This window comes from Nicotiana attenuata, unplaced genomic scaffold (assembly GCF_001879085.1).
Source record: "Nicotiana attenuata strain UT unplaced genomic scaffold, NIATTr2, whole genome shotgun sequence".
Lineage (NCBI taxonomy): Eukaryota > Viridiplantae > Streptophyta > Magnoliopsida > Solanales > Solanaceae > Nicotiana > Nicotiana attenuata.
In genome coordinates, this window is record NW_017670620.1 from 458,794 (window position 1) to 473,363 (window position 14,570).

Genomic DNA, 14,570 nt, shown 5'->3' on the forward strand with positions numbered 1-14,570 from the left:
AAATTAAGATGATAGTCTTGTAGATAGTACTTAAATAAACCGAAACCAAAAGTGGCGTAAGGAATCGGACGGCCTCGAGTCTTCGCCTAGTACGGGGCCCCGAGGTCGAATCAGATACCCGGTTAAGGGTAGCTGATGAAGGATTAACAGCTATTAGGGCTGTGATTGGCGGCTCTTTATGACCAATAACAAGAAATAAATGAAGAACAATTAATGAGATATAATGAATGTAAATAAAGCAATAAATGTAAGCAATAGAGCCAAATAGAGAGTATGTTCGAGTTAGAGAGCAGAAAGAATGTTCTTCTATTGAATGAAGTATCTTGTACATTCAATATTGCGTATCAGATGCCTCTTACAAAATGACAAGGATCCCCTTTATATATGGAGGAAAACCCCATCATAGCACATGAGTAATTATTACAAAGAAAAGTAGCTGGCACAGCTACTTACTAGTCTAGTACAGACTAGTGTTTCTTTTTAGGTTTTGTCAGCTTTAATCATATGCCTTGAGAACTTCCCGCTAGTGCGTCGTAGCCGTTGGTTTGCACTGCCTCGAGGTCGATCATCACGAACCCTCGGGGGCAGCTCCGAGCTGGACTTCGAGCCCCCCTTCCCCTCCCNNGCTTCTTTGAACGCGAAATGCTTTGATGGAGGGGAAATATTCTTTGATTACTTGGTACAATTATACACGTTTTTGCTGTCAAGGGCTCGGTTATTCTATATGGACACGGTTCGTTCGACCGTTTGGTCCGGTACATCAGTTTTTCCATCGAGACCCCGTTCAGCACATCTTGGCTTCTCCGAGGGGGTGACCTTCCGGGGGGATGCCCTCAGTATTTGAGGTTGATTGAAGAGAAGCCTTGAATACTTGTTGAGCCTTCCTTAGGTAGCATATAGATGTTGCCTCGTTAAAAACCTTGTCGGTGAAAAACCCGATCGAAGGAAAAGAGTGCAACGTATGCTTTTTGAAACCTAAGAACTTTGAGCTTTTAACAGTAGTAGCATTTGAGCATTGATATATTCCAATTGCTTGGAAGTTGTTCGCCTTCCAAGGTGCCGAGTTTGTAGGACCCTTTGCCGACTACCCCGAGGACGCGATACGGTCCTTCCCAGTTCTGATCCAGCTTTCCTTCATTAGGATTTCGAGTATTCAAGGTGACTTTCCTTAGGACTAAGTCCCCGATTCCAAAATGTCAGAAATTTGTTCTCCTGTTGTAGTATCTTCCGATTTTCTATTTTTGTGCGGCCATTCTGACTAGTGAGGCTTCTCGCTTTTCATCTAATAGTTCGAGAGCAGTAGTCATGGCCTCATTGTTGGAGCTCTAGGTGGTGTGTCGGAATCTGGCGGTTGGTTCCCTGACTTCGACCGGTATTAAAGCCTCGGCGCCATATACCAGGGAGAAAGGTGTTTCCCCCGTGCTTGATTTTGGAGTTGTTCGATATGGCCAGAGCACTTCGGGTAATATTTCTCTCCATCTTCCCTTTGCGCTTTTCAACTTCTTCTTTAAGTTTTGAATGATGGTTTTATTTGTGGACTCAGCTTGGCCGTTTGCACACAGGTGGTAGGGCGTCGACAGGATCCTTTTGATCTTGTGATCCTCGAGGAACTGAGTCACTTTGCTTCCGATGAATTGTTTCCCGTTATCACACGTTATCTTGGAAGGAATTCCAAATCGGCACATGATGTGGTCCCAGATGAAATTAATGACTTCTTTTTCTCTCATTTTTTCTAAGGCATGCGCTTTAACTCATTTCGAGAAGTAGTCAGTCATAAATAAAATAAATCTAGCTTTACCTGGTGCCGTCGGTAGAGGTCTGACGATGTCCATCCCCCATTTCATGAACGGCCATGGCGACAAAACTGAATGTAGTTGTTCACCAGGTTGGTGAATCATTGGGGCAAAATCTTTGGCATTTGTCGCACTTGCGGACGAATTCTTTGGTGTCCTTCTCCATGCTGTCCCAATAGTAGCCTGCCCTGATTATTTTTCGAACCAAGGAATCGGCACCGGAGTGGTTTCCGCAGGTGCCCTCGTGGATCTCTCGGAGCACATAGTCCGTGTCTCCTGGCCCCAAACATACTGCTAGGGGGCCATCAAAAGTTCTTCTGTTAAGAGTTTTGTTTTCGTCGATCGAGAATCGGGCCGCTTTGGTTCGCAGGGCCCTCGACTCCTTTGGGTCTGCGGTAGCTTCCCGCTCTCCAAATAATCGATATATTTGTTTCTCCAATCCCATGTTAGGCTAGTGGAGTTGATCTAGGCATGGCCTTCCTCGATCACTGATTTGTATAGTTGAACCACAGATCCGGGGAGCATGTCATCTTCCTTGACAGATGATCCCAGGTTCGCGAGGGCATCGGCTTTGCTGTTTTCCTCTCGAGGTATGTGGACCAGAGTCCATTCTTTGAAGCGGTGCAATGTGACTTGAATTTTGTCTAAGTATCTTTGCATCCTGTCTTTCCGAACCTCGAAGCTCCCATTTACCTGATTTACTACCAGGAGGGAATCGCATTTTGCTTTAATGACTTCAGCTCATAGGCCTTTGGCCAATTCTAGACCTGCAATCATAGTCTCATACTCGGCTTCATTGTTAGTTAACCTTGCGGTTTTTATAGATTGTCTAATCACGCCACCCGTAGGTGGATTTAGAACTATGCCGAGCCCGGTTCCTCATATGTTCGAAGCGCCGTCAGTGAACATGGTCCATACCCCGGAAGATGTGCCCTTTTTTAGCAAAAGTTCTTTCTCGACCTCGGGTACGAGGGGGGAGTGAAGTCGGCTACAAAGTCTGCTAAAATTTGAGACTTGATAGTCGTTCGGGGCTGATACTCGATATCATATCCCCCGAGTTCGATAGCCCATTTGGCCAGTCGGCCCGATAATTCAGGTTTATGCAGTATGCTTCGAAGGGGATACGTTGTTAAAACGCAAATATGATGACATCTGAAGTAAGGTTTCAATTTTCGAGACGCACTTATTAATGCAAGAGCTAGCTTTTCTAAGTGTGGATATCTGGTTTCGGCATCACCCAGGGTCCGACTTACATAATAAACAGGGAATTGCGTACCTTGTTCTTCTCGAACCAGTACACCACTTACCGCTATCCCGGATACGGCCAGGTAAAAATACAATGTTTCACCATCTTTTGGGGTGTGGAGCAAAGGCGGGCTTGTCAGGTATCACTTCAACTCCTCCAAGGCGCGTTGGCATTCCGGAGTCCATTCAAAGTTATTTTTCTTTTTGAGCAAGGAGAAGAAATGGTGACTCCTGTCTGATGACCTTGATATGAACCGACCCAAGGCTACTATCCGCCCGGTCAGCCGCTGCACGGCCTTTACGTTATTTACCACCGTAATTTCTTCGATGGCATTGATTTTGTCAAGGTTGATCTCGATTCCTCTGTTCGATACCATGAAGCCTAAGAATTTGCCCGATCCTACCCCGAAGGCGCACTTTTCGGGATTGAGCTTCATGTTCTAACTTCTGAGGATGTCGAATGTTTCCTGCAAATGAGTCAAATGGTCCTCTGCGCACAGGGACTTAACTAGCATGTCGTCAATATAAACTTCCATGGACTTTCCTATTTGATGTTCGAACATCTTGTTAACTAGGCTTGGTATGTGGCCCCTGCATTTTTTAGCCCGAAGGGCATTACATTGTAGCAGTACGTACCATAGTTTGTGATGAACAAAGTCTTTTCTCTATCCTCGGGGTTCATCTGAATTTGATTATACCCCGAATATGCATCGAGAAAAGTGAGGGTTTCATGGCCGGCCGTGGCATCGATCAAACGGTCGATGTTGGGCAGTGGGAACGAGTCCTTATGGCACGCCCTATTTAGATCTTTATAATCTACGCACATTCTTAGCTTATTCCCGTTTTTGGGAACTACCACCACATTGGCCGGCCATTCAGGATATTTTACTTCCCTAATAGACCCTATCTTGAGGAGCTTCGTTACCTCGTCTTTGATGAATGCATGCTCTATCTCGGACTGGGTCTTCTTTTTTGCCTTACCGGTTTGTACCTGGGATCGACACTTAGTCGATGGGTGGTTATCTCCGGTGGGATCCCTGTCATGTCTAAATGGGACCAAGCAAAGCAATCGATGTTATTAATAAGGAATAAAATGAGTTTTTTCCTGAGTTTGGGGGTTAATCCCGTCCCCAGGTATACCTTCCGATCTGGGAGATGCTCGACCAGTACGGCTTGCTCCAGTTCTTCAACAGCCAACTTTATTGCGTCCGATTCTTCGGGGGCGATGAAGGTTCTGGGAGCGAGGAAATCTTCTTCGTCATCCTCGGGGGTATGTTGGCTCTCCAACTCTTCCGAGGTGGAGAGTACAGAATTTGGTACCTCATCATGGACCGTGAACATTTCTTTCGCCGCATACTGCTCTCCATATACTATCTTTATTCCGTCCTTCATAGGAAACTTCATCATTTGGTGCAGGGTCGATGGCACTGCCTTCATATTATATATCCAAGTCCTACCGAGCAAGGCATTGTACCTCGCATCTCCCTTAATGACGTGGAATCTTGTATCCTGGACTGCATCGGATATGATGACCAGGAGGGTGATCTCTCTTTTTGTTGCTTCGCCGGCCATATTGAAGCCGTTAACGATTCGGGAGGCAGGTATGATCTGGTCGAGTAATCCGAGCTATTCTACCACCGTCGATCTGATTATATTGGCCGAGCTACCTGGATCCACGAGTACACATTTGATTTGAATGTTATTTAAGAGAAACGAGATTACCAACGCATCGTTGTGTGGATGAGACAAAGTCTCGAAGTCCTCCTCATTCAACGCGAGGATGTCCTCAAGTACGCGACCCCGAGTTTGCCCTTGTGTTGCAGCGAAAACCTTTATCCGCTTGATCACGGGTCCCTGGGGAACGTCGGTCCCTCCTATAATCATATGGATGACGTGTTGAGGTTCTTCCGCTTCATTTTCCGTGTTTGCCTTTCTTTCTTCCCAGGTAGGGTTCTCCCGAGTGTCTTGTTGATTTTCTCGGCGTACACTCCTATTGGTGCGGGAACTTACGCCAACGCATTAAGTGTTGCATGAGACCATATCGACGGGAATCGGTTCTGGTGTGACCTCAGGGTTTTGTGGTGGCATACCAACACCCGGAATAGCTACACCATTTTCTCCATGGTCCGCAAGACAGTTGTTTCCGTGTGCGTTTACTGAGTTAGACATTTTGACCTGAAATCAAAGATCTTGGAGAAGAAAAAGTGTGAACGATAACTTGCATTATGTAGTGAACCAACAAGAAAATAACCACTATTATTTTTAGCCCCACGGTGGGCGCCAAACTATTTACCTTGAAAATGGTAATAACAATTAAATTTGATTTTGTGGTTCTAAAAATATGTGATCTATTTTTATGCTAGTTGTTAGGCAATGGATGCTAAGTGAAGGATTAGAAATTAAGATGATAGCTTGTAGATAGCTTAATAAACGAACCAAAATGGCTAGGAATCGAGGCCTCGAGCTTGCCTATACGGGGCCCCGAGGTCGAATCAGATACCCGGTTAAGGGTAGCTGATGAAGGATTAACAGCTATTAGGGCTGTGATTGGCGGCTCTTTATGACCAATAACAAGAAATAAATGAAGAACAATTAATGAGATATAATGAATGTAAATAAAGCAATAAATGTAAGCAATAGAGCCAAATAGAGAGTATGTTCGAGTTAGAGAGCAGAAAGAATGTTCTTCTATTGAATGAAGTATCTTGTACATTCAATATTGCGTATCAGATGCCTCTTACAAAATGACAAGGATCCCCTTTATATATGGAGGAAAACCCCATCATAGCACATGAGTAATTATTACAAAGAAAAGTAGCTGGCACAGCTACTTACTAGTCTAGTACAGACTAGTGTTTCTTTTTAGGTTTTGTCAGCTTTAATCATATGCCTTGAGAACTTCCCGCTAGTGCGTCGTAGCCGTTGGTTTGCACTGCCTCGAGGTCGATCATCACGAACCCTCGGGGGCGAGCTCCGAGCTGGACTTCGAGCCCCCCTTCCCCCCTCCCCCCCCCCTCCCCGGGGTGGTCTTTTCTGAGGCGCCCTAGTGATCATAAAATCGAGCCCTCTGATTTTTACCGTATACAAGTGGCAATGAGCACATGTTGTGTAAATTAAAGAAATCCATTTATGGATTGAAACAAGCTTCTAGAGCATGGAACACTTGTTTTGACGCATCGATTAAAACCTTCGGTTTTAATCAGTGTGAAATGAGTCTTGTGTCTATAAGAAGTGGAATGGAGATAAAGTCATATTTTTGGTTTTGTACGTAGATGATATTTTGCTCATAGGGAATAATGTGATCATGTTGAATTCAGTAAAGGAATGGTTGTCCTCACGTTTCGATATGAAAGACTTGGGGACAGGCAGCACATATCCTTGGGATCAAGCTTATGCGAGATCGCAAGCAAAGGATATTAGTCTTGTCCCAAGCACTTTATATTGATACTATTCTCACCAGGCTTAGCATGCAAGATTCCAAGAAAGGCTTTCTCCCTTTTAGACATGGAATCTCTCTGTCGAAAGATCGGTCCCCAAAAAGGAATGGTGAGATAGAAAAGATGAAGGCGGTCCCTTATGCTTCTGTTGTAGGGAGTCTCATGTATGCTATGCTATGTACTAGACCTGATATCTCCTTTGTTGTTGGCATGGTTAGTAGATTTCAGTCTAACCATGGACGAGAACAGTGGACTGCCGTTAAGCATATAATCAAGTACTTAAAAAGGACTAGGGATTGTATGTTGGTGTATCACTCAGGTGATCTTGCACCCATTGGCTATACTGATTCAGATTTACAGTCAGATAGAGACTCTAGAAAATCTACCTCAGGATATGTTTTTACCTTAGGAGGTGGAGCCATAAGTTGGAGGAGCATCAAGCAATCATGTGTTGCCGATTCCACCATAGAAGCCGAATATGTGGTTGCATCTGAGGCAGCTAAAGAGGCTGTTTGGCTCAAGAACTTTCTGAAAGAGCTTAATGTAGTTCCTTCGGTTCAAGCACCGATTGTACTTTATTGTGACAATAGTGGTGCAGTTGCAAACTCGAAGTAACCAAGAAGCCATAAAAGGAGTAAATATATTGAGCGTAAATATCACTTAATTCGGGACATAACTCAGAGAGGTGATGCAAGAGTGTTGAAGATTGCGTCAGAGGACAATTTGGCAGACCCGTTTACAAAGAGCTTGACACAGAAGATTTTTGACAAGCATGTAGAAGGAATGGGTGTTAGAGTAGTAGACGCATGGTTATGAGTCTATGTGGGAGATTGTTGGGATATACTATTAACCATGCGGTTTAGACATAGTATTTTGTTTTATTCTTTATGGAATAATTGTTTATTTAATTTATTCAATTCAATAAAGTACTATTTTAAATAGATCATTTGTTAAATGTGTGTCATTTCAGTTATGTAGTAGACAATTTAGTGTATGGAGTCTTAACTCATGCACAGAAGATTAAATTGTTGGTTCTCATAATTAAAAACTATGTTCACAATCAAAGATATTATTGGACAATATATCTTGATGATTGTAGCACAAGATTACAGTATAATTTGTCTTGATTATGGGAGTAGTTTTACTCCGACTTCTTGTGGTAGCATACTCAGTGTATATCGAACGGACCAAGTAGAGAAAAGATATTTTTGTACTGAATATATAAAATATTTTCTCTAATTCATTAAATGAGCTTATACTCCTAATCTTGATATAATTATTATGATCAATATAATTTGTTTGTTGTTTTGATTTATCAAAAGGTACGACTCTATTCAGAGTTAGTGTATGCCTGATAGATTGGACAATAACGAATAATATTTGTGAATAATAATTAGTTGATAGAATTCATGAGTCGGTTTTGAGTTTCATGATACCCCTTTATGTAAGCTTATAAGTTTTCATGTGAAAACCCGGCCGGTGGATTTTGTATCCGTCACATGAAATAGTTTAAGCGAAATTGTAAAGGATTTAATTAGTTGATTAAATTATTTTCAGTGATTTAATTTAATTAATTGGTATTTGAGATCTTAACATGGGGAGTTAAAATAAGTGTTATTGAATTTTCGAAATTCATATTGAGGAGTTCAATTGCAGTTTTTAGTGGAATAAATTATAATTAATTGTAATAAGAATTAATTCATGCTAATTTCGAATTAATGTTATAATTGGTAGCCTCTTATTATTTCTATGGTCCCTGCTATATCTAGTAAAAACCTGGACAAGACTTGGGTAAAAAGTGACTTGAGAGAAAAGCAGAATCCTACACTTTTTTGGAGCATAATTTCGGCCAAAAATAACTCTATTAAAGGAAGACTAATTTCACCCAATAGCTCACTTTTTAGAGTTGTATTGTTCTTGCCCACCCAAAAGCAAAATCGTCCAAGGTTTTACTAGGCATATAGTGTTGGAAAAATTTAATGAATATGGAGAATAAAGGATTTAGCTTGAGGCATCTTAAGGACACTGTCCTTAAGAATATTTCGCCTACACCGGGATGAATAAAGTTAGGCGTATCCCACAGGATTCAACAAGCTCTTCTAGTATAACTAGGAGCAGAAACAACAAAGATTAACAAAATTAAACCCAGCATAAAAGAAGGGGAAGAAAAGTTTTTACTTTTTCACTTCACCAAAACGAACACCAACATATACTTATATATAGATAATATTTATATGTAGTCCAAAAGGGAGATGGACATCTCATAGGTAATGAAAAACGCTAAACTCCATTAAGGAGTCAAATGCCAAAACTTCAAATTCATTTAAGGCTATCAACTTTAAAATCATTTAAGGCTATCAAATTTAAAATCATTTAAGACCAAAGAAGCATTAGCTATCAAAGTTAAGGAAACATTATCAAAATTAACGTTAATAAAACGGTCGTCCAAGACCAACTTTGGTCAAATTCAAAGTTATAAAAAGATAAGTTATTTTGATAGCCATTCAATATTAATAAAATATTATTTATTTAAAGTTATTATAATGTACCATTACACACATTAAAATATATTCAAATTGATTGTATAATAAATACCTATTAACATAATATTAAAAGAATGAATCTAAACATCAACTTGAATATTTCTTTTTGAGTTATTAAAATTATTTTTCTAACATATAGCAGAAGACTGCAGCCCTGGATTCTTGCTGTGTAGAAGATCTGTGCAACAATTTCAAGAGGTTAGTGCTTCTAATCTTGTGATTATAGCATTGCCTAGTTTACATATATTTGATGTCTGGATTGTATGCTTGCTTCCGCTGCGCATGTTCTAACAATAATAGGGACATCCATTGACAAGAGTAGCATATTAGGGCGACTAATTAATAAAACTGAATAATCAAATAAAATGCACTGTTCAAAGTCGCGCTAGTGTCTTGTAATTGAATTGTCCTTAAATTATCTGTTGACTTATCGACTGATATCTCCGCAGTGCATAAGGTTTGCAGAGGACTAGACATATATATAAATAGGTCTCACTATATATGGCATCAAGTTGCAGCCCTTAAAAGGAGTACATTTCAATCCTCTTCATTAGCTAGGATACAAGCCTGCAGTAATACGCGCACCATAAAGTCCTACTATGATATTAAATTCAGCCTACACTCCAGTCTAAAGGAAAAAGAAGAAAGAAAACTGATTTACCAAACTTCAAGTTCAGCGGCAGCTAATTATAGATGGAACTTTCCCCCTAAGCTTTTCAAGTCTCTGCATAATGAAAGAATACAAGTTTGAAAAATGCAGCTATTATATAATATCATGACCAAACGCCAGGACACATACCGAACCAGATATCTTTGCCCATCTTTCAGCAGAAGCGCTGGCTTCTTTCGGATGAGAACAATGTGAATGATCAAAATTTAAAATAATAGGTCGAATTTTCTGTTGCTTCAGCTACCCAGAGGTTATTAACATTATCTCTTGCTCTCTTGATGAGATTGCAAAAGGAAACCTGCAAGAACTTCATTGTTTCAGCTGTGGATACTGGATACAAATTGGAGAAACACCATAGACTTCAACATTTGAGTATTACTCTGCAGCATAACCCTTTAAATTCATTAATCAGGAATACTGTGTAGTGCATCTGTGAGAAATATGACACGAGAAAATTATATTATTGATGTATTGACAATGATATAATGAGTCATATATATATAATACATGTTCTACTCCTACTACATATAGAATTAGGGTTATTTACATTGTATTGGGAAAAAACTGAATTTAAATATTGAAGATGACGTGTCATGACACGTGGACCGGTCAAATAGTCAAAGCGTGGTAATCAGTTAGAAGGCACGAGCAACAACAGATGCAGGAGAGAAGATACTTAAAGGCACGAGCTATTATTCAAATGAAACGAGACTCGTACCTGTTCGAGTCATTTAAAGCTCGAAGATCAGAAGGAATTGAAGACATGAATCTGATAGCGAAAAAGAGTCCAAATTCAGCATTAAATGCCAAATACGTTAAAAAAAATTGTATTTAATAGGAATGATTGAGTAACGTTTCTTTTAATGTCATTTATTGCTCGTATGCCTCATTAAGATAAAGGCATTACACTTTCTCTTAGAATTAACTATAAAAGGAGAAAGTCACAACATCTGTAGGGGACGGAAAAAAACAGTACTGGAATAAACTTTGTTCTTTTTGCTTTCTGATTATATTATTCAAAATCTCTTTCTTATATACTTTTCCGATTATCAGTAACCCGAGTTCTTCTAAATTCAAGCTTTGACCTAAAATCTAATTTTTGGTTAAACATACATGTAACTATTTAACTACCAAACTAACACTCCCTTTCAAACCGGTGCACATAAATCATATGTACTGAGCTTGTTACATATATAATTAAAACTTGGTGAAAATATAAGCAAACTGATCATTCGACTTCACAAATTTGGTAGCAATATCTCCTGAGAGTATATTTTCTCTGATGAAGTGACAATCAACCTCAATGTGTTTAGTTCTCTCATGGAACACCGAATTTGATGCAATATGAAGGGCAGCTTGATTATCGCACACACGTTCCATTTGGCTGATTTCACCACATTTGAACTCCTTGAGCAATTGTTTGATCCAAATTAGCTCACATGTTGCCATAGCTATTGCTCGATATTCTGCTTCTGCACTAGACCGAGCAACTACATTCTGTTTCTTGCTCTTCCAAGACACCAAATTGCCTCCTACGAAAACACAATAACCAGACGTAGAACGTCTATCAGAAGGTGATCCTGCACCGAAGAATACGGACAACTGCATCCCAATGACTATCACAGGGAGAATCCATAAACTGACTTACAACGCTCACAGGAAAGGAAATGTCAGGTCTAGTCACTGTGAGATAATTTAATTTACCAACCAGCCGCCTATATCTTGCAGGATCGCTAAGCTGCTCCCTCTGCCCTGGCAGAAGTTTAGAAATCGGATCCATCGGAGTGTCAATCGGTCTACAACCTGTCATTCCTGTCTTCTCAAGAATGTCTAAGGCATACTTCCGCTGTGACATCACAATACATGAGCTAGAGTGAGCGACGTCAATACCCAAAAAAGTACTTTAATCTGCCCAGATCCTTAGTTTGAAGGTGTTGAAAGAGATGTTGCTTCAATTTAGTAATATCATCATGATTATTGTCAGTAATAACAATATCGTCAACATAGACCACTAGATAAATACAGAGACTTGAAGCAGAATGCCTATAAAACACAGAGTGATCAACTTCAAGGAAAATATTGGGGTAAGAAATCCTAACTCGATTTTGGTTAAATTACATGAATCTATTGTTGTTTTCATTATTTAATTAGTGTTTTGGAGATGAAAATTTGAGAAAAATTTATGAAACTTCTTAGGCTAAAATTTGGGGGTTTGAAAAGTGATTTGAGTAATTCTTGGATGGTTGAACTCCTTATCGAATGGGTCTTCGGATTTTATAATTTTGGGCGGGTTCCGAGACGCGGCCTAGGTTGACTTTTAATTCTTTGCAAAGATCGTAACTTTATTATTCGAATTAGCTTCCCATAGTTTATATTTATGGTATAAAGTAGTTTTGGCTAGATTCGAGCCGTTCAGAGTTGGTTAATTGAGGGAAAGACATACTAGTGGATTGAGTTAGCGTGTTTTGAGGTAAGTCTTGCCTAACTTTTTGTGAGCGGAATTACCCCTTAAGATTGGTGTTGTTTTGCTATAATTGTGATATGTGGAAGCCGTGTACGCAAGGTGACGAGTGTGTACACGGGATAAATGTGGAAATTTACCAGTTTTAGCCATGTAGATTCCTTTCATGCCTTAATTGAGTCATCTTAACATGTTATATTCATCATCATCAATCTTTTTTCACATGTTCTACTTGTTTTGCCTTTTACTTGCAAATTTCTCTACATGTCTAGTTGAAGTAGTTGTTTCCTTTATTTCATATCCATGATTTAACCGTTGAACTCTTTGCTTGAAATTGCTATTCTTGGAATATCTTGTTGTTGGAATTGGTATTGAGTTATAAAGGGCGTGATTCACATTGAGGCAAAGTATTAAGTTGTGAAATACTATTCTTATTGAAGTATTCTCTACCCGTTGTTATTGTTGAGATTCTTGTGTACGTTGTGGTTGAGCCATGGGCTATTTATTGTGAAAACATCGTTGTTGTTGGTTTCTTAGCAAGTTGTGATATTGGGCACTTGAGGTGCGATTTGTGATGCGTTGTGATATTGATACGAACGCGGTGGTATAAGGTTTTGGGTTTAAAACGCATGCAGTGAGATAATGTGGGCTTGATACGCGTGGCTAGTAGGGAAAATACTAGAAGTCAAGCGGTGTGATAAGGTGGGCTAAAACGCGGGATGCTATTCCAGGAAATGATTTTCAAAACTAAATGCAAGGCTCCCACGGTGGTATAAGGAAAGATTGTAAATTATTCTTGTGATTTGAAACTACGAGGCGGTACCTCGATAGTGACTCTTGTTGGTATTTCCCTATTACTAACTTTTCATTGGTTGTTTGTTTCCTTAGCATATCATTCCTTATTTTCTCCGTGTTGCATTATTTGCTTTAGTTCTGTGTAGCTAACCTTGATATGCTATTTGTTGCTTCAATTTCATTGCTTTCTTTATTACACTTCCATACACATGTACAATTTCTTTTCTTATTTATTCCAGTAGGGACTTGACCTGACCTCGTCACTACTCTACCGAGGTTAGGCTTGGCACTTATAGGGTAGTGTTGTGATGTACTCATGCTATGCTTTTGCATATCTTTTTGTGCAGATCCATGTACATCTTACCAGTCCAGACATCAGTGAGTTGAGTTCGTACGTGGAGACTTCAAGGTACACCTGCCAGCATCCGCTGGCCTCGGAGTCACCCTCTATCTATTTTTATATTTTCCTTATTTTGCTAGTTACAGTTGTATAGGGATGACTATGATACCGTTGTAAATCTTGTGACTGGATATCATTAGGTTTTGGGGAAACCGTATATGTTGAGTTAGGAAGTTTTCTTTATTATAATCGCTGAGTGTTTAATTTGGGAGTTTATTTGTTATTTTAGTTACATTCCGAATGTTTGTTAGGCTTACCTAGTCTTAGAGACTAGGTGCCATCACGACATCCTACGGAGAAAAATTGGGGTCATGAAAGACTTCAAGATGCATACACTACTAGAATTCCTGCATAAAGCGACCAAAATTTAGCGACCAAAGTTGGTTTGCAAGAAAAGCGACCAAAGTTGGTCGCTAAACTGGTGAAAATAATAAAATAATGATTTTAAATAAATTAGCGACCAACGTTGGTCGCAACTTGGTCGAAAATTTTGTCAAACTGTTGATCCGACTGGTCAGACTTGCTTGGTCAAAGAATTACTCAGATTAGCGACCAATGTTGGTCGCTTCATGGGACCCACTTATTAAATTTTAATAATTATAACATTATTTTTAAAAAATAACAAAATATAAATAAATAAAATTTAAAATTAACGACCAAGGTTGGTCGCTATATAAAGAGAAAACAGGTTGAGACCAACTTTGGTCGCTAATTTGGGACCTAGTTATAAAATATTAATAATTATATTTTGTTTTAAAAAAATTATAAAATATAAATAAATATAATTCAACTTTAGCGACCAATGTTGGTCGCTCAGTAGAGTATAGACCAACTTTGGTCGCTAATCTGGGACCCGGTTAATATTTTAAATATAATAAAAAAGATAAATAAATCTGATTTAAGTTTAGCGTCCAACTTAGGTCGCTAATTTAAAATTATGTATGTTTAGCGACCAAAGTTGGTCGCTATTTAGGTCAACAAAGGTCAAAATTAAAAATCACTTTTGTATTTAGTAAATAAAGAATATAAATGTTAGTCGTTAACACTTTTGTAATACAAGGGATGAATAGTACTACGAAGCGTGCGTGTGTGTTTATATATATATATATATATATATATATATATATATAACATATATACTTACGCTGTACTATGCACTAAGTATAAGTGTATTAGGTAATATTATATCGAATGTAGCTTATATATATATATATATAATATATACG

The 14,570-nt window shown here is 39.2% G+C and overlaps 1 long non-coding RNA gene across 1 annotated transcript in view; it reads right to left on the minus strand.

Annotated features, from left to right (window-relative positions):
• Window positions 1-9,496: 9,496 nt before the first annotated feature.
• The window catches only part of LOC109241595, an 8,840-nt gene continuing 3,766 nt past the window's right edge, over window positions 9,497-14,570 (minus strand). Inside the window, exons 2-3 of the long non-coding RNA XR_002070257.1 lie at window positions 9,818-9,986; window positions 9,497-9,742 (exon numbers count right to left, since the gene is read on the minus strand). This is a non-coding gene — a long non-coding RNA (uncharacterized LOC109241595). The remainder of the gene's footprint in view (window positions 9,743-9,817; window positions 9,987-14,570) is intronic.